At 33.2% G+C, this 18849-nt stretch overlaps 1 protein-coding gene across 1 annotated transcript in view; it reads right to left on the bottom strand.

Annotated features, from left to right (window-relative positions):
- LOC118190192 (protein Obscurin-like) overlaps positions 1-17352 on the bottom strand; it is a 735887-nt gene extending 718535 nt beyond the window's left edge. Inside the window, exon 1 of the mRNA XM_085817109.1 lies at positions 17176-17352. The gene's annotated coding sequence lies outside the window, so the exon portion shown is untranslated. The remainder of the gene's footprint in view (positions 1-17175) is intronic.
- Positions 17353-18849: the final 1497 nt, after the last annotated feature.

Genomic DNA, 18849 nt, shown 5'->3' with positions numbered 1-18849 from the left:
AATTTTTTTTAACAGCTACTCGGGCGATATTTACAAAACTTAGCAATTTGGCATAATTTAAGTCGTAAAATCGAAATATGGAAAAAATTGGCATGTCATTTCAGAAAAAGTCCGATTTTGTGTCAAAAAATCCTATCTAATACATATCCTAAGTCGCGCTTTCGAGACATGAAAAACCCAATTTGAATTTCGTGAATCGGCCCAGTAGAACGGGAGATATACGAGTACTAGTCCCTTTTTCCCCCCGCAGTACACATCTAATATATATGGAAGTGCAACTACAGTACACATATTGCTACTACCCATCCAGGAATGAATATTTCTTTCGGGCGGAAGTGTGCCTGCTTTTTGATTTGTGCGGAACCGTCGTGAGTGGAAGTACTACCATACCCTTATTTATTGCAACGTAATCTGAATATAAAAAAAGTACCACACCCTTCCTTAGCTACCAGAGCTCTGAAACACTGCGTCAGCCGTGGTGAGAGAAAGGCGTCTTCTATTTATTATTGAAGTACTACACCTTACTATGGATACAATGCACCTTCAAAGAAACCGTCCAACACTTCCGATGGTAGAAGTTCGATTTTGACCTTTTTGGAGAATCTGAGAACATACTTTTTACTATATATTGGATAATTGCTAAAGGTAGACATAGCAGTAACGGTGCGTCGAGGTCAGGATCTGAGCTGGTACAAATTTATCGAGAAATATTTACAAGTGAATCAAGGACTGAAAATTTAAGTTTCAAATATTTAAAGCTGTCCTTTTGAAAGCATTTCCTGTGATAAAAGATAGGGCGAAGTTAGAATCCGAACTTAATGACAAATATCACACTAAGGCGGAAGAGTTAACTGACTTATTCTCTGAAAAGTATAGGTGGAGAATTTATTGTATGGGGAAACAACCCGATGCAGAATTTAGTCGGGTAATATTGTCTAGTTTATTACCGCAGATTTAAGACTTTGAAGTTAAGAAACCTAGTATACTAGAAGTCACAAGCTAGAACTTTTCGAATTTAGAAGATAATCATTTCCACAGAAGATCACAATCATATGGAACAGTGAAGAATCGACTCAAACTAGGTTTACAAAACTTCAGAAATAGTTTCGAAATATTATTCATTTTTAAAAAGTGGAAATGCTTTAATTTTTGGAACTGATTTGGATTAAAGCCTCACAGAAAGGAGAAATTAATGCTAGATTATTTCAGTGAGGTTTGCTTATTAGAATAAAGATACAAATATTTAAAAAGTGCATTAATAATTCTTAAAATTTCAATTTGCACATGAACACATTTGTCAGATTTATCATAAATTATTTAAAATTATTGAATATTAAAATCTTAGATTTACGAGGACAAGCTTATGTCAGTGGTGCCTATGCGGGTGAATCTCTGAGTTTAAAGTTTGCCTATGCGCGAAGCAATTCTTAAAATTTCAATTTGCACATGAACACATTGGTCAGATTTATCATAAATTATTTAAAATTACCAACTTTCCGCTAACCAAAGAATTTCATATAAACATACCTTCTACAAATATTGAAGCATTTAAAAAATTCTTAGTTAAACAAAAATATATAGTACGAAAAATCACGAAAACAATGCAAGTACTAGGAAGACTAGGAACAGACCTATGTCAAGTTATATAATTTATTCAAATGCTACAAAATAAATATCATTTAAAGGATTCTACTTTCAAAATTACCTCTAAATATACATATGGTAAGATGTGCAATAAATCGTGATAATAAGATGTGTCAAATAAAAAATAATTTATATATTCAGGGAAATACCATATGCATTTATAAATTAATTAAATTTTAAAAGAGGCATTAACAAAGAAAAGAAGAAATTTATGAAGAAGCAAAACGATTTAAGGCAAAAAGTAAATCTAAAGGGCAGATCTTTTAACTGCCCCCCCTTAAAAGAAGAGTATGGAGGCTACCAATGAAAATGGAGCATTTAATTCTCACAGGAAAATTTAACAAAGAAGAAAGAGAAAAAGTATTTAACTTATAAAAGAAGAAGTTAAAAGGTAAAAGGATAAGTAATTTATGAAGAAGGAAAAAGGAACAAAGGAAAAAGTAACTCATAAGAATGTATTTCTTAACCGTCAAATAAAGGAAGGAAGGGGAGACTCTACATGATTAAGCTACAGAAAGGAATAAGAAAAGAAACAATGTCACATTACAGTTATAATAAACGTACTTTTATATTTGCTAACCAGTAAAAACTACTATCTATTTAGTAGTTAAGACATTTTTCATTAAATAAGAATGTCTCATTAAAAGAAGAAGGAGAAAATTTTAAAGGAAGAAGTTATATTAAAAAAAAAATAGGGAATAAGAAATTAAGTTAAATATGAAGAAGACACGAGGACAAAAAGAAGATGAAATTAATGAAAAGGGCAGTGAGAATTTAAGAAAAAATAATTCATAACGATGGATTTCATATTTATCGTATATGTGAAGAATGAAGGGAACATAACGGAAGCTACAGGAAGAGAAGAAGAAGCTGCTGAGTAGAAGAAACTTGAGGAATTGAGATATAAATGAAGAAACTTTATAGCATAAGGAAAACTAAAGATTTAGGAAAAAAGGGGTAGTATTCAAGAGGATATAACTTATAATGAAGGACTACTTAATCGTTTATGGAAGGGCAGAAGAAGGAGGCTTCAAAGGAAAAAGATGTAGAGGGAAAAGGTATTAAATTAAAAATAAAGGTTTTAAAAAGAAGAAAAAAAAATATTCTGTAGAAGATGGAAAGAATATGTTAACAAGTAATTCTTAAAGATGGATTTCTTATTTGCTATAACAAGTAATTCTTAAAGATGGATTTCTTATTTGCTATATTAAGTAAAAAAGATGGAGGATATATAGGGGAAAATACATGAAAAATGGAGGAAAGAAATTAAGATAGAAGAAAACAAGATTTAACGAATGAGACATCAGAAAGGAAGATTAAGGGAAAGAGAAGATCGAAGAAAAGAAGAACTTCTTAAAGAAGAAGAACGAAGGAATAAGTTTCAAACGTATTTAACTAAGGACAAATTATGTCATTTCTAAGGAATTACTTACAAAGATACACTACATGAAGGACTATAAAGAACTACTATAAGATATTTTTTTGATCATATAGTTTTCCAAATTTTATAAGAAAGACATTAACAACAATTACAAGCCTAATATAACAGCTAATTCCTGGCACTATATTCAAGAACAAATTAGGACTTCCCTAAAATTAGGAAGTAGATTATGATAGATATGTTTATAGACTTTGGTGTGTATTTTAATTATGGCAAAGCACGCGAGGGCTATCTGCCTAAGGGAAGGGATGCCTTCATGGAGGACTTTCTAAGGGAAACTGGCTCGTATACACGTTACACATGGGGAAAACCATGAAAACGCCCATGCGGCCAGCCCGTTCGCGGAATTCGAACCTCGGACCGAACTACCAGTGTTCAGCGACTTTACCGCTCAGCCCCTGGTGGGCTTCATAGATTTTAAGAAAAGTATTTATTTCACACTTACCATTTTTATTGCCATTATAAGTTTGTTCAAAATTTGTATTATTGAACGTATTAGGATTTACACCTTTACTATGTATATACTCGTATATTATATTTTATTTATTATGTATTCATCCATATGATTATTAGTACTTCTTTCATATGTTGAAAATTCTATATTCAAGTTTATGTTAAACATAGATAGAAATTTGATATTAATGTATAGTTTGAAACTGATGTAAAATTTGAATCCTGTAAAGAATATTTTTAAAATAGCCGTCTTATGGCAATGTAAAAAATCCTATGTGTTAAAAACAAAATCCCAGTGGCCACTTAGATACAGCTGGTCATAAGGGCCATGCATCAGGTGCTGTGTCTCGGAGCCAGGTATGAGATGACTGTGTAGCCTCCGACTAACAACTCGGGGGGGGGGGGGTTTCGCTCTAAACAGTGCCGGACGTGGTGCTAAACCAATTAACCGTTACGGTAGGGGAATGGTGCCCACGTCCTCCGTTACCTGTTACCTGTTACTAAGTCACTCAAGCTTCAACTCGCAGTAGAAAAACTTGAACTTGCTGTAAAAAACATCTCCCATTGGTGCAAGACCTAGCGAATTAAATTAAATCCAAGTAAATGCAATATTATATTATTTTGGCAGTATCGTAAAAATACTCCGGTTCCCATCGATATAAAAATTAATGATCTTCCTCTCCCTAAAGTTAATAGAGTAAAATATCTCGGAATATATTTTGATCCACAACTGGTATTTAAAGTACAAACTGACTATGCGATACGTTATAAAGCATTTCTCCTGCCTTCTTAACATGACTTCGTGGTGTAACGATCAGCACGTTCGGCGCGTATTTCGAGACGTCCATGGTTTGAGTCCCGGAGAAGGCATTGCTCATTTTTCACATCTCCTGCTTCGAAAATCACGTAATATCACTACAGTGGCGCCCCAACTAAAAAGGGTGGTGGATGATGATTCTCCACCACCAGGATTTAACGATTGGGTCCCCTAATCCCCAGTCGCCCTTTGAAAGAGGGAGTATATAAGGTATTTCTCCCGCCTTCTTAGCATGCCTTCGTAGTCTAATGGTCAGCACGCTTGACGCGTATTCGAGAGATCCGCTGTTCGAGACCCGGCGAGAGCATTGCTCATTTTTCATCAGTCCTGCTTTCAAAAAATACCTAATGTCTCTACAGTGGCGCCCGAACTAAAAAAGGTGGTGGATGATGATTTTCCATCCCCAGGATTTGGTGATTGGGTTCCCTAATCCCCAGTCGCCCTTTAAAAGGGGGAGTATATAAGGTATTTCTCCCTCCTCCTGAGCATGGCTTCGTGGTTAGTGGTCAGCAAGCACGGCGCGTTTTCGAAAGGACCGTGGTTCGAGTCCCGGCGATGGCACTGCACAATTTTCTTGTATCCTGTTACCAAAAAATCCTAATATGATTATCAACGCTCCGCGGTTTGTGAGAAGCTGACAGATTCATAAAGAACTTAAAATTTTTAATATCGATGTCCAAATTCTTACAACAAAGAACCATCTTTTCGAAAAAAACATGAAATTCAGAGCTTTTGCACATAATAAAGCTTGTAGATTATGATCCAACCTTAGAAAATGTTGCAAAGAGACCCAGATCAAATCACCATAACCCGAAATGGTAAATATGCAAAATTAAAAATAACAAGCTGCGTACTCTGTTTTTACCTTATTAGTGTTATTTTCTATGTGTTACTCACAATTCTATTAATTCACCTGTTAAAGCATGAAATTACTTATTTCTGGTAAAGCAGAATAAGAGACTTTGTATATAATGAAACTATATTTTTCCTGTGTTTCACATGCCTCGTCATCTTTTACTCTAAATAATTAATCAGTATCATATATCTTCAACCTCGTATTGCATCTTCATTTATCTGTATAATTCCAGAGTACATTTCACTTGGTTTAATAAACTGATCATCAATTAACTACATGAAAACGGCACCTCAGTTCCCCGTATCATTCAAATTCTTCGCTACTCGAATAGCTTATTCATTGATAATATTGAAGAAAACTTCTGTTTCATGTCACCAGATAAAAGCACAAGTACAGGATTCCTCGCCTTATCGACGGAGCGCCTAGTGCTTGTTATTTTATGTGTTAATGTCGCCTTAGAACAAAACGCCATAGTTATTGATGAACGCTGGAATTAGCTATATGCCAATTGATCCATCCAAGAATTCTAGCCGTGTTTTGATTTGGAGAGAGGAAGGAACACGCAACTTGGGTTCACCTGTCAGTGAAATATCCCGTTTCCTCAACCTCGATTTACTGGTTTGTGGAGGAATCGAGACAATGGCCGCACCGAGTTGTTCTGCAGGATGTTCTGTAGAGATAGTTACGATACGAGGTTGTGGACGAGGTACTGGAACTCTAAGTTAGACTATTTAGGAGTGCTGTTGGTCCCGAGATTTTGCTAACGGATGACAATTCTCGGCCCCATCAAGCATATATGCATTGCATCATTTTTATCTAACTGCAAAAATACTTCCAAACACAAGCTATCACTGGAATGGATTGTCCACCTTACTCACCCGACTTGACATGGATGTAGTTTGGTTGACGGTACTTGCATATATTTTGTTCTTCTGGATATTGTTATAAATCAGTTCTACTGCACATAAATAATGATGTCTTGGCGTTTTTTCTTTGAAAAACTATAACTTTCTGCTGGATGCTTCTGGTTTGTAGTTACTTAAATGGTTCTTGTATTTATAAATACAATAGTTACACTTCAGCTTGACATTACTAAATTACAAAACTCAGTTGCTAATCAGATTTTTTTAAATTTATTTGTTTTGAGAAACAAGTAATCTAACTTGAGGATAAAGCTGTTTCGCTTGCCATGAATACAAATGATATAAAACGCCCCTAGCTGATATATTTGTAAAGAACACAATCAGTCTTAAACAGCGATGGCTAGAATTAAAATTATAAACTAAAATTTTCATGTAACAAAAAAGAGACTGAAAGGAACTTATATTCTTCGGTTGAAGAAGATATTTGATGGATCACTTGGATCATGTATAAATATATCTTTTCTGAAGTAAAATTATTTTTAGTCAGAAAGTTCAAGGTTTAGTTAGTTTGACGTATGTATAATAAAACTACAAGAACATGGATACTATAAACTTTTTTCAATTACGTAATTATTAGGGTTAATAACTGAATTAGTTCTTTTTAACTTGCCAAGGTCTGTAAAGCTTTTCTTAAATGGAACGCAAAATATTCACAGCTTTTGACTTAACTATAAACCGACATTTCTTTTCCTTCAAAAGACGTAAACTCTTTGCTAAAGTAAACATGTAAAACCGTGTTTAGAGATCAAAAATCTAAAAACAATTCATTTGAAGAAAGGTTTTTTAGAAAGAAAATTGAGTGGGATGTTACAACCACAATTCTGTTACAAGCACTTAGAATACTTTTAAAGAATGCTGAAAATATAGCACCCTCTGACTAACTCCAAACATCATTTAGTTTATGCTGTTTACTTGACTTAATAACGTTTATTGCGACTTTGCCAGGGAACAAGTGAGAGGATGTAACACCAACAGCCTTGAACACTGACAACGGTTTCGGTGTGTCTGCGACGCCGCCATACATAGTTAACTTCTGGCATACTCCCATACTCTGACTCATATTTTCCCTCGTGTATGGCTGTACCTGAGAGCAGCATTACGTTCCATTGCTGTGAAAAGTTAATGATCTGTTAAAATTTAGCAGTTGCATTTCAGAGGAAGTTTGAAATGCTGTAATGTTATACAACTCTTCCCTAAGCAAATTTATCATTGCATCATTTTTATCTAAGTGCAAAAATTGTGTAGAAATCGATGGTAAATATGAGTGTCTCTTGGATATCGTTTATAAAATACTTTTGCATCTAGATTCAAAGATTCTTGATAAGTTTTACGGTACTTTATAAACCCCATTGCACTAATTTGAAGTGAATTATGAATTAGTTATTTCTACGTTATTGACATCTAAAATGACTTTGTGCCATATCCAGTTATTAAAGGGGGCGTGGAAATGATATGAATGAAACGATGATCCATGATGATACAAATGAATATCCATGATGATTAAGACACAATAACACGCCGAATAAATACTAATTCAGAAGTCAAACAACAAAAATCAGCGTTATATTTACAAAATTTTCACAGGACTAGTTTCGATGGTTTTACCGAACCATCATCTTCAGCTGCAAAACCGCAAAATGAACAAGATAGGAAATAATGATTAGATAAGATTTTGCGGTTTTGCAGCTGAAGATGATGGTTCGGTAAAACCATCGAAACGAGTCCTGTGAAAATTTTGTAAATATAACGCTGATTTTTGTTGTTTGACTTCTGAATTAGTATCCATGATGATATAATTATAACATAAAACTAAAACCACCTGTCATTTGCAAAATGTTTCTTTTCTTCTCTTTTATTTTTATATCTCAATTGCGAGTTACAAATTTTGGTAATAAGGACTAATAGAATTGCTATTGAAATCCATTAGATTTTTTAAATTAATTTATGCTTGATGGCCATCTGCCTTACGAGTAAGATATCGTTGTGAAGGGCATTTTAGAGAGAGGGGCCTGTGTCATATTCAAGTTACACTTGCGAAAGCCATGCAACCTTCATGCAGCCAACTTGTTTGTTCGGTAGGATTGGAAAGCCAGAACAAACTACCAGTATTCAATAATCTGGCCAATACCCAGCATTCAATAATCATTTGGCCGCTGAAAAGGCTGATAGTGTCAAGCACTATTATTTTCTTATTTCTCTTGAACATGTATATTATTAGTTAAAATTGGGTAATAATTATTAATAATAGAACACAGTATTATGGACACCGCTCTGCGAAAACGACGAATTTGCAAAAATTATTATTTTTAAGAAAAGCACATTAAATCCAGGAAAATAATCATTAAACAACGGAAAAAATCAACGACGTTTCAATGGTAAATCTGTTTTACATTCATCTCAGGGCTCTTTTAGCATTATGAAAATATCAAAAAGCAACCTAGAAAATGCATTCAAAGAAAACAAGAAAGAAATTCAGATGATTGGCTTTAGCGAGATGCAAAGAATATAATTCAATGTAATTTTTTTTAATTTATTAAAATTGTCAAAAGTTTCTCTCCTTTAAATTGTAAATAAATTAGAATTATCATTAATTAAAGGCATGTTTAGAACAGCGTTTCTCAGTTGGCATTATATAGAAGGTACTGGAAGTTCGGAAAGGGATTTATGTGATTCAAAGAAATGTTATGTGATTCAAAGAAATATTAAATCTATCATTAAAAAATGAATAGAAATTTTAGCTTTAAAACTTCATTATTTTAGTTTTTGAATAGATAATAATTGTATATTTGTGCATTTGTTATTATCTTTCCAATTTTTACTGTTCTAGTAGTGTATCTATATTCAAACTTTTGACATTATTTGAGTTTATGAATAACAAAATACCCACTTACTTTAAAGTCCCATGTAATCGGAACCCATTTAACCGGCAATATCAAAATAGCAGCACTTCTAAATTTAAAACCGAAATGTAGGCCTATAAGATAAAAAAATCTGATACGGACAAAACATGACTTCCTTGTACAGCCTATTAAATTATACGCGTTTTTTGCTGCATTTCATTTAAACTTATTTCCTCGAATTTCATTAGAGATATATTTCTCTTTCAGTCAATTCAGTTCTCACTTCGCGGCAAGGCAAAAATACATAAAATCTCGAAACATTTTCATTAAAAACTAAAATACAGTTAAACAAAATTATAATTAAAATTAGAGTTTCTACGCAAAAACAAGCAATTCGGACAGTGGGTAAAAAAGCAGATTTTTCGGTGCATAAAACTGAAAGTTTACTTTTGATCCCACTCATCAAAAAGACATTTAAATTAGTACAGAAACTGACTTAATTCAATATTCTACTAAGAGTTTTAAGTGTAAACAAATAGCGGCTTCGTTAGGCTTAGTAGCACTTAAATAACTTTTAAATTTTGATAATCTACAACTATTGCATGCTGAATTATTAAATGCATACAAGCCTTAATCGGAATATAAGAACATAATAATTTAATCACTTTTAAAACAAAAAATGCTCAATTTACCAACATATAAGAATAAAAAAGCTGAGTTCACCGAGCCGGTAACAGAGTAGATATATATATATTTAAATTTGAATTTAACAAATATTCTGTATTATATAAAGCTAATATAAATTTTAAATTATGAAAATTCAATTTGCCTATATGGATGACAAAACACGAATTGAAAAATTGGAGAGTTAGGCTTGGAGGCAACTTACCCTTGAAAAGATCTGTCTCCAGCCTGCTGAGCAATTATTCACTTTATGCAATTAATTTAGTCTTAAAGAAATTTATTAAAATTTTTTAGAATTAATTTTTGGCTTATTAAATATTTTATCATGTTTTTAGATACTTGCACTTAATGTATATATGTGTTCTTTATTTAAATGACATTGCAAATTAATTCGCAGCAGTAATTAATCTTTTATTTGTATACAATTGAATTTTCATAATTTAAATTAGCTTTACATAATAGAGCATATTTGTTAAATTCAAATTTCATTCCTTGCAGCAAGAGAATTCTTTAGTTATTTATTTAACTTTACTGTTAATTTCTTATGAAACAATATATGTACTTTTGGTGCGGCTGATTGCAACCAAAAAGGGAGCTGCACAACTACATATTATAGCAGTCCCATATACAAAATTTCAGCGTTCCGAGGCTACTCATTTTTGAGTGTGTGAAATACAAACATACTTGCGTAAGTGCGTACACACGCCACGAAAAAAGTCTCTTCTGAATCCATTTCAAATCCATTTTACAATCCCTTGTGGGGGAAAAAGTCCGTTATTCTGCCCGTACGTACAGATGTCACGCAAAAACGTCCTCCAAATGGATTCGAAAGCGGTCAAAATGGGTATTTTCGTTGAAATATGATACCCGAATTTTTCGCGATTACAATATTCCCTGATGTCGAACCAATGAGTTATCCAGAATGTAAAGGTGAACTATGAATCACTTTTTATGGGTCGATGTGCGAATTTTGAAGGTAGTGCGCATGACTTTCAGAAATAATTTACATTGAAAAACGCTATATTTGCTTTGGCTCCTGCCTGAAAAAAATGTAAAGAACATTATATTACGTCACTGTGACTTAATTCTTAAATTGTGACTAATAATCATGTTCATAGATGATGAGTTCAGTGACAAAGATTCTTTTGGTTTAAAACACATTCGGCACCCATGTCCGACATCTCGAATTTAGTTACATATTCGGAGAAGATTATCATGAGTGAGAAGGAGCTTGGCTGGATGTAGATAGTTCTGTTTCTGCCACGCTGTGTCAAGATAACGATGAAATAATCGACCATGTACTGGGGAAAGGCGAAAGACGAGGTGGAGGAGAAGAAAGATAAAGACGGTATGCAGAGCAAGAAAGTTACGTAGGTATAGGTTGACAGAGGATTGCAGACCTTCATAATATTTGCTGAGAAATGTTCATCTATATCCGCACCTGATATTATAAAGCTTCGTTGCATATACGACAAATTCTGAAAATTACGGTGACAGTCTTTTAAGCAGGCAGGAATTGTCATCATAACTGAGAAATTCATAATTCCATGTTATGATAAGTGTGGTAATTTTAAAACATTGTTTAATTTTGTTTTCCTGAAATATAAAATGATTATATATGTTTTAATTCTAAATAATCTGAACGGTTTTTGATATTATTCAATTAATTGGGGTATGTAGATAAAAAGCACGACAGACGGACCTCGTGTGCTGCAATTTCTACATTTGGCATCAAAAAACATGAACAAGTAAGTTCTAGAAATACAGAGTTCTCAGTTTCTAGAAAAATCTCTTATCCGAAATCGTCGCCAGTCCATTGCTGTTGGTTAAAAGGAATTCTACTATATTTAGATTTATGAGCAAGAATGATTAAAAGCTGCACATTTTTTTAAAATACTGATATACGTGTAACATAACGTGTGTACTTGTAACTTTGCCCAGTTCCGCCCCCAATTTTGATAGAGAGCAACCTGGGATAGAAGGGTCCGAGGGTCTTCCACCCCATCTTTTCCTACCCACAACCTCTCGAGAGGACTTTCGGCTCACCACATATATAGAGTGACCAATGCCGCGCAGTCACTATACATTTATAAACATTCATGCCTTCGCTGGGATTTGAACCCGGACCCTTCAGTACGGCAGTCAGCGTCACTAACCATTATCCCGGTTGGGCGGCACAGATATACGTACAAAACCATATTATTCGTGTTAGCAATTTTATCATTCATATATATTTAAATATATAGATATTCATCGTCAATACATTCATATATGTTTAAATGTACATATATTCATCATATAATTTTCTCTGAAATCGGCAAAATGTAGCCCCAAGCAGCTGTCTGAGTAAGAATAAGCAAGGTACAAGTAGGCTTCTGGGTACAATTAAGGCAATTATCAGCACAGTAACATCCGAAAGACATGGTTCTTATGTAGGATATTACTGGCGCAAATTTTATGGTTTCTTAAAATTTTTGCAATTTTTCTTTATGAAAAACGTTATTCCGTAATCATTTTAACTAAACTCTCTTCTGAAATTGACCTGGAAATGGGAAATTTAGATTATACGCAACTCCTTACCCGGTTTTTTTAACATTTAGTATGTACTTGCAAAAATACCCAACCTGTGTATATGCATATCTCACGTGGATGTATATTTTTGGCATTTTTGTTAAGTGCATTTTTTAGCATAACGTATCGTAATGGAACTCTGTAGTTTGCCGGTTGACAAAAAAGAAAGCGTTGCATTGCTTTAGAAATATGGCGTTTTGCTTTATAGATGGCCAAATTTTATGGAAATCCAGTTTCAAAAATTGCAAGGAAAACGTCCGAATGCGTGTTGCAACTGGTTTGAAAATAGCCGTATCTTCTTTACAGCACCAGTTTACTTTACTTATTGGTAGGCAAAGGATCACACATCATTGAAATTTTTTGGTGTAACTACCTCCCATTGTGAATATCTTCTATTGAAAAAAATAGATGTCACGGCAAATTAGACATAGATAGATATGTTTACAAGGGAACAATTTTCTTGCAGCAATGGATTTTTGGAGAAATTTGCCGTGGTGGAAATTTATGACTATTATGAGGTATGGAGAGGAAATCTTAGAGCCCCATATTGGACTTAGAGTCGTAGGGAGGCGTAGTTGGTCCTTTGTTACCGTTAACGGACGATAATAAACGTCTAGTTGGGCTAAACTGATCAACGATTACCTGGAAAGGGAGGATAATTTCCTCATAGATTGGCCAACCAGAACTTCTTACCTTAACCCCCACAGAGTACCCTCTTGGGAGGACAATTTCATCTCACCATCCCCCTCCCAGAACCATCCCAGAGCTGAAAACTGCCTTCCTGCGGGAGTAGGATCGACTACCACACACACTCCTCAACTGCCTCTTGTCCAATATGCCGTCACGCTGTGCGACCTGTCTGATTGTAAGAGAAAACCATATCCTATATTAGACACATTCAGTTCGATATCACAATGTGGATTTTGGGCAATCCTGCACTATGAGCTTAACGGTTAATCATGTCTACGTAAAACGAATTTTGAATGGTACATCTTTTTCTCTGTTATAAATGTATATGCATAGTAGATTTCATTAAAATCTGTCAATTAGTTTTTCAGAAATTCTCTTAATTTTGTACACGAGTGTACTTGCCTTGTTGCAGGAAGGATTAGAAAACTGGTTTTACAGCCAATTATTAACTCAATTAAATCTACAAATTGAATTTTTAATATTTATTAATTTGTGAGATTAAAAAAAATTTACTATTGTTAAAAAAACTATGTTAAATGTTTATAAAAACTATAAACTAGATGACTATATAAAATGTGCATTTAAATTTTGGTTTTTTAACTAATCAGCTTTGAATATAATTACTGCAGTCTGAAGTGAAATTCCTAAAGTAAAAACAAAAAACAACAAAACAAAAAAAAATATTTGAGTATTTGTACCTGCTTTTAATGTGACTTTAATTCCGAATGCAGTAAATTGTATAGCATTTGGAAAACAATTTTTTTAAAGCATGCATAATGCTTTTAAAGATTTAAAATATCACCCATACTTCAAAAATTCTGAGGAGGGAGAAATAAAAGAATAATAAATAAATAAAGACCAGTGAGAAATAGAACTGGACACAAATACTGCAGAAAGTTTGCACCGAGATGTGTGTTTGATTTCCTTACCTATCATAAATAAGCAAATTTGATTTTTTGAGTACAAAGCAATTTTTTGAATTTTACTGAATGATTAATGGGTTCTGTAGGAGGCATGCGACAAAAAGTGTTTGCTTAAAAAAAATAATAATAACAAATAATATGGCTAAGTATTCTGCGGAATATTTCGACTATTGAGGAGTACTGAGTTGAATCGAGAATGTATTTTCTACAAAAGCATAGTATGAAAAATTATATACTATATCATAATTATACTGGCTGAAATACGATAGAGAGAATATTCCGAAAATGAGGTCATAATTATCATAAACATGCGAAGTGTTTGACACGAAGCCAGAACTCTACTAAAAGCAAACAACCCGTTATGTAAGTGTCGCTTTGTCTTAGTTTCGCTTTACTGCACAGTATTTTAATAGAAATGTGAAGCTGGCATTTTGATTTTTTATAATTTCCTTACCTATCATTTGGCCCATAGCTTTATTTCTGTGGCTATTGTCTTCTTTTGTGACTCTGCTGATGCGCAATTTTTGCTTACAAGACGACCTTCAAAGGTATTTACTGAACAACATTGAGAGTTGCCGAGAAACATAATTCATTTCGGGATATGCGACAAAAGGTGTTTTCCTGTATGCAAAAAAAATCTGCAACAGAGAAACAGTGCACATTTTACGCATTTTTTTTTTTGGTAACTTTGATATATAATTGTCTCTCTGTAATTTACACTTATGCTTCTTTTAAACTATTAGTATTTGGATAATAACTTTTTCAATTTATATAGTTTCAACAACTGGTACAATTAAACAGAAAAGTTAACTAGAGTTGGAAATATATCTCCTCGTAAAACGCTTTCGATTTCTTTAGCATTGGAGAAAAGTGTTTCATTTCTCTCTACTATTTTCATACAATCGCATAACTGTAGATACTCTCAGTAACTTTCGTAACTGCCGCATATAACGAAGGTGACCATAGTAGCCCTTGATTCTGTGTATTTTGAGTTAGTATGGTTTTAGGCTAAAGTATGGAAGTTTTTCTAGCAGAATTGCCTTCGTCCAAGCTAATCGCGCCCTGAAATTTCCAGTAATTGAAAAAATTTCGACCTTTAAGACTGTCCATAACTCAGCAAAAGTTCGGTGTCATGAAATAGAGAAGAAAAGATTCGTTTGATAATCCAGTCATAACTACTATAATTCAAATATAATTCATAACTGGAGTCATCACTGTAAATGAATGCAAAAAGAAAGTCGCAGGAAATTTGATCTGGTTAATCTTTTTGGTTTAACGGATTTCTCACTGCCGCGAATTAATCATATCATGTTATGTGTAAATCTAACCCTAAAGCATGAAAGACAAAATTCTCTCTTTTCCTTCTCTCATAAATGTTATTTCTATACATTAGTACCTGAGGTAAAAAAGTGCCGCTGCTGCTGGGTGAGAGAACCCTTCCATTCAAGGTCATGCTTACCATAATACTCCACGTCATATACTATTTTGGGGCAGTTTTGACGTTATCTTTAGGGTAGTGCATCTCCCACAGTTAATATTATATCTGTGTCACCTCTGTTTTGCAGCCCATAGGTCAAGATGCCATAGCAACTTTGACGCTTATTTGCGCAGAACGTTTTCACCTGTAAACAAAAGGCGGGAATGGGAGTGATACTGAGAAAGCTCTGGAAGAACTACAGCATCTACAAAACAAAATTAAGAAAACTGAGAACTTCTAACGAGCCTCTAAGGATTACCAGCAGAATAGTATTCAAAAAAATTATTCTCTGAAGATGATTTACGAGCGATTTCTACAGAAATAGAGACTTCAAGGGACAGCCAGATTGTGGAATGCGTTTGCAACTGTAATAGAAAATTGAGAAACAAAATATCCATTGGGTTACAGAATGCCATGGTTTAGACACTTAGTAGTTTGACTTAAATGACATAAAAGTCACTTATTTGCTTTAAATCAAATAGTTCTTGTAAAATATAAGAGGACTTAACACTATTTGTATCAGCTTTGAATGATACAGCTTTTCTTGAAACAATAATGATTTTACATACATTTAATAATGAATTATTTAAGGCCTTATAAATTTCTTATAATATAATTCTACTAACTGGCTTCAGAAAAGAAGTTTGTTACAGTTTGTGCATTTGTTTAAAATGGTATCAAATATAAACAAACAAAAGAAAGATTTTTACAAGAGTAGTTTCACATTTGATTTATGTGAGTTAGAAAACTGACTACATTTTCCCTCAAAGCAAACGAATTCTATTCAGAATTCAGAATTCTTCCCTTCCTCCCCCCTTTATTTTTGTCGTTGGTTTATTTTGTAAGAAAGAAATAATATATAATACGTGAGGATAACCATTTTTACATGCTACGTTTTGTATTCATTACAATAATAATAATAACGTGCATAATTAGAAGTAATTGCAATGTTATATTTCAGATTCCAGTTTAAAATGAGAAACTGCAGTGTAATAAAACGACGCTATAAATGCTAAATTCTTGCAGTGCAAAACTGTGCAGGGTCATCAAATCTCCAAAACAAATTTTATTATTATTGTGATAAATATTTAATCATGTTGTTAAGTAATATGTACCATGCCGAATTTTACGAACATAACTATGCTATATTATAAAGCAGATGGAAATAAAACATAAAAAGGAAGAAAGAAAAGAAACATTCAGATGACTGTTTACCGTTACTGACATACCTATGCAGGATTTTATTTCTATCCGTAAGTTTTACTTCTGATGTCTGCATATGAAAGAACTAAGAAAAAATCTATATTTAAGATATATACCATATTTCTTAATTTATACTAATTATATAAATATAATGAAATAACTCATTTTAAGCATCCAAAAGTCAGCATTCGATTTGCAAATAACAATAAAATCATTGCGTGGAAGCGCTGGAATATAAATATGAAATATCTTATTAATAATGTTATTGTCATCGAAAAGTATGGAAACAGTGTTAAGGACTTGTTACATTTAAATGGCTCATTTATTATACTAATTAGAAACTTTGAAAACAACAGAAAAATCTTACCCTACCTCAGTATTAGCTGAAACTTTTTTACATTAATATAGCGTGATTTCCTTCGCAAAGGGTAAACATCGCCTTTTAATGCGTTCAGATACTACATTTGCTTGACTTTTCACAGCTTCTTCGATTGCACAATCCTTACTTCATAGAGTCAAATATTGTTTTTAAAATATTCTCATGAATTAATTATTTTCAACTTCGTATTAATCGTTCTTATAAAAAGATAACTAAGAAAGCTACTTTAAATCAAAATATTAACGTAGTTAAAAAATACCAAGAATTATTTTACCTCTCTATCCCAGGATGACTCACTCTATTTCACACAAAGCAATATCCGATTCACACCACACATTTATGTTGAAACTAGAATTGCACAATGATTTTTATTTTTACGTAAATAAAAAGCTGTGAATTAGTGCTTTGAGCAATACACTGCACTCGCTTGATGGTATTCCCCCCAAAGCAACGAGTAAATACGGAATCATCCGACGAAGATAAAAGAAAAAATTGCAACTCCGCTTCCATGGGGTTGCCATATGAAGAATAAACATTCTGTCGCCAAACCAAACGATTACGAAAAATAACCGTATTGAAAAGCCTAAGATGACTTTTTTAATGAAAAATAATTTATTTATGTCCCTGTTTTTTATTTCAAACATTTAAAATGTTCGATATTACTTTATTAGAGCTATTTGTTACATTCCGTCAGAAGTTTAAGATCTGTTGGTTAAGACCCATTCCGTTGCAAAAATTCTGTTCATATTCTTAGCGTCAACTTCACATAATCAATTTACCATCTTAGCTGACCATGCACACTGTTTTGACCGTGACAACACTTCTTCTTCCGACATTTTCTAGGCGACCCGCCGTTTTGATAAAACTAACAGTTTTGCTTTGTTTTCAGTAATAGCTACAAGTATGATATTACAAAGCAATCATAAATTATTGTTCATAATCTGTAATAGGACGTAAATATGTGAGTTCCAGTATATATGTAGCATTGGTTTATGCATTGTTTGTAGTATTTAAAAAGTTATAAAATTTGCGAAGCAATTGAGAGCTTCTTAGAATAAAGAGAACATTCTTGTATTTGACAGGTAGGTAGAAAGTTCTTCTGAAATGAGGCGAATGTTATCATAACTGCCAATATTTTTTATAACTTTATAGGTTTTTATTCCAGAGTCAAAGGAGAAGTCTAGATTAAGTATTGAGATAATGAGTGCTAAATATCGATTCAAAGCTGTTATGAAATGCGAAAAACTTATGATAAGCTGCATGAAGGCTAAAATATTGTGTAAGGTAACTTCCTAACAGAAATATTCATAATATAATCGAGGTGAAATATAGTTCTCCTCTACATGTACCTAAATTTTTATATGGGCTTGATTGCTAAAAAATAATGATAAGTTCAGCATCGTAAAACATTTTCTATCATCTTGCTTTTGTCACGATTAATGCTTCAGTTTATGCCATCCAAGCGTGCTATTTTTGAGTTAAGAGAATGTTGTCTGCTTAGTTCTAACGGAAAAACATTAAAGTACGTACATGCGAGAGGGACACGCAGTTTAATTCTTTTAGATTAGCGATTGCGAACCTTTTTTCTTTCATGTACCTTTTAATGAGACTCAAATATTTCGCGCACCCGTTGGTGAAACAGATTAGTTATAAAGTATCCCTAACCTCCTACTTAAGAACCTATAGCCACCCTGACACTTCTTCAACATTCTCGCGACATATTTTATAGTAGTATCATTTTAATACCATAAACTGCAATGAAGAAGAGTATAAATTGTTCTTTTTCAAAAAATGTTAGTTTTGAAGCTGTTTTAAAGGAATTTGCATTGACAAGATCTGAAATCCAATTATCTTTGTCACTTCGTTTTAGGCAAGAAATGTTTGAATTGACCCTTGGAAACCTATTAAGGGGTTTTTATGCTTCTTTGGCTTCGTTTGTAATCTGAAG

Source organism: Stegodyphus dumicola, chromosome 5 (assembly GCF_044657685.1).
Source record: "Stegodyphus dumicola isolate Sdum_Otavi_A_Nest chromosome 5, ASM4465768v1".
NCBI lineage: Eukaryota > Metazoa > Arthropoda > Arachnida > Araneae > Eresidae > Stegodyphus > Stegodyphus dumicola.
The sequence above is the reverse complement of the archived record's forward strand: the minus strand, read 5'-3'. Positions and strand labels throughout refer to the sequence as shown.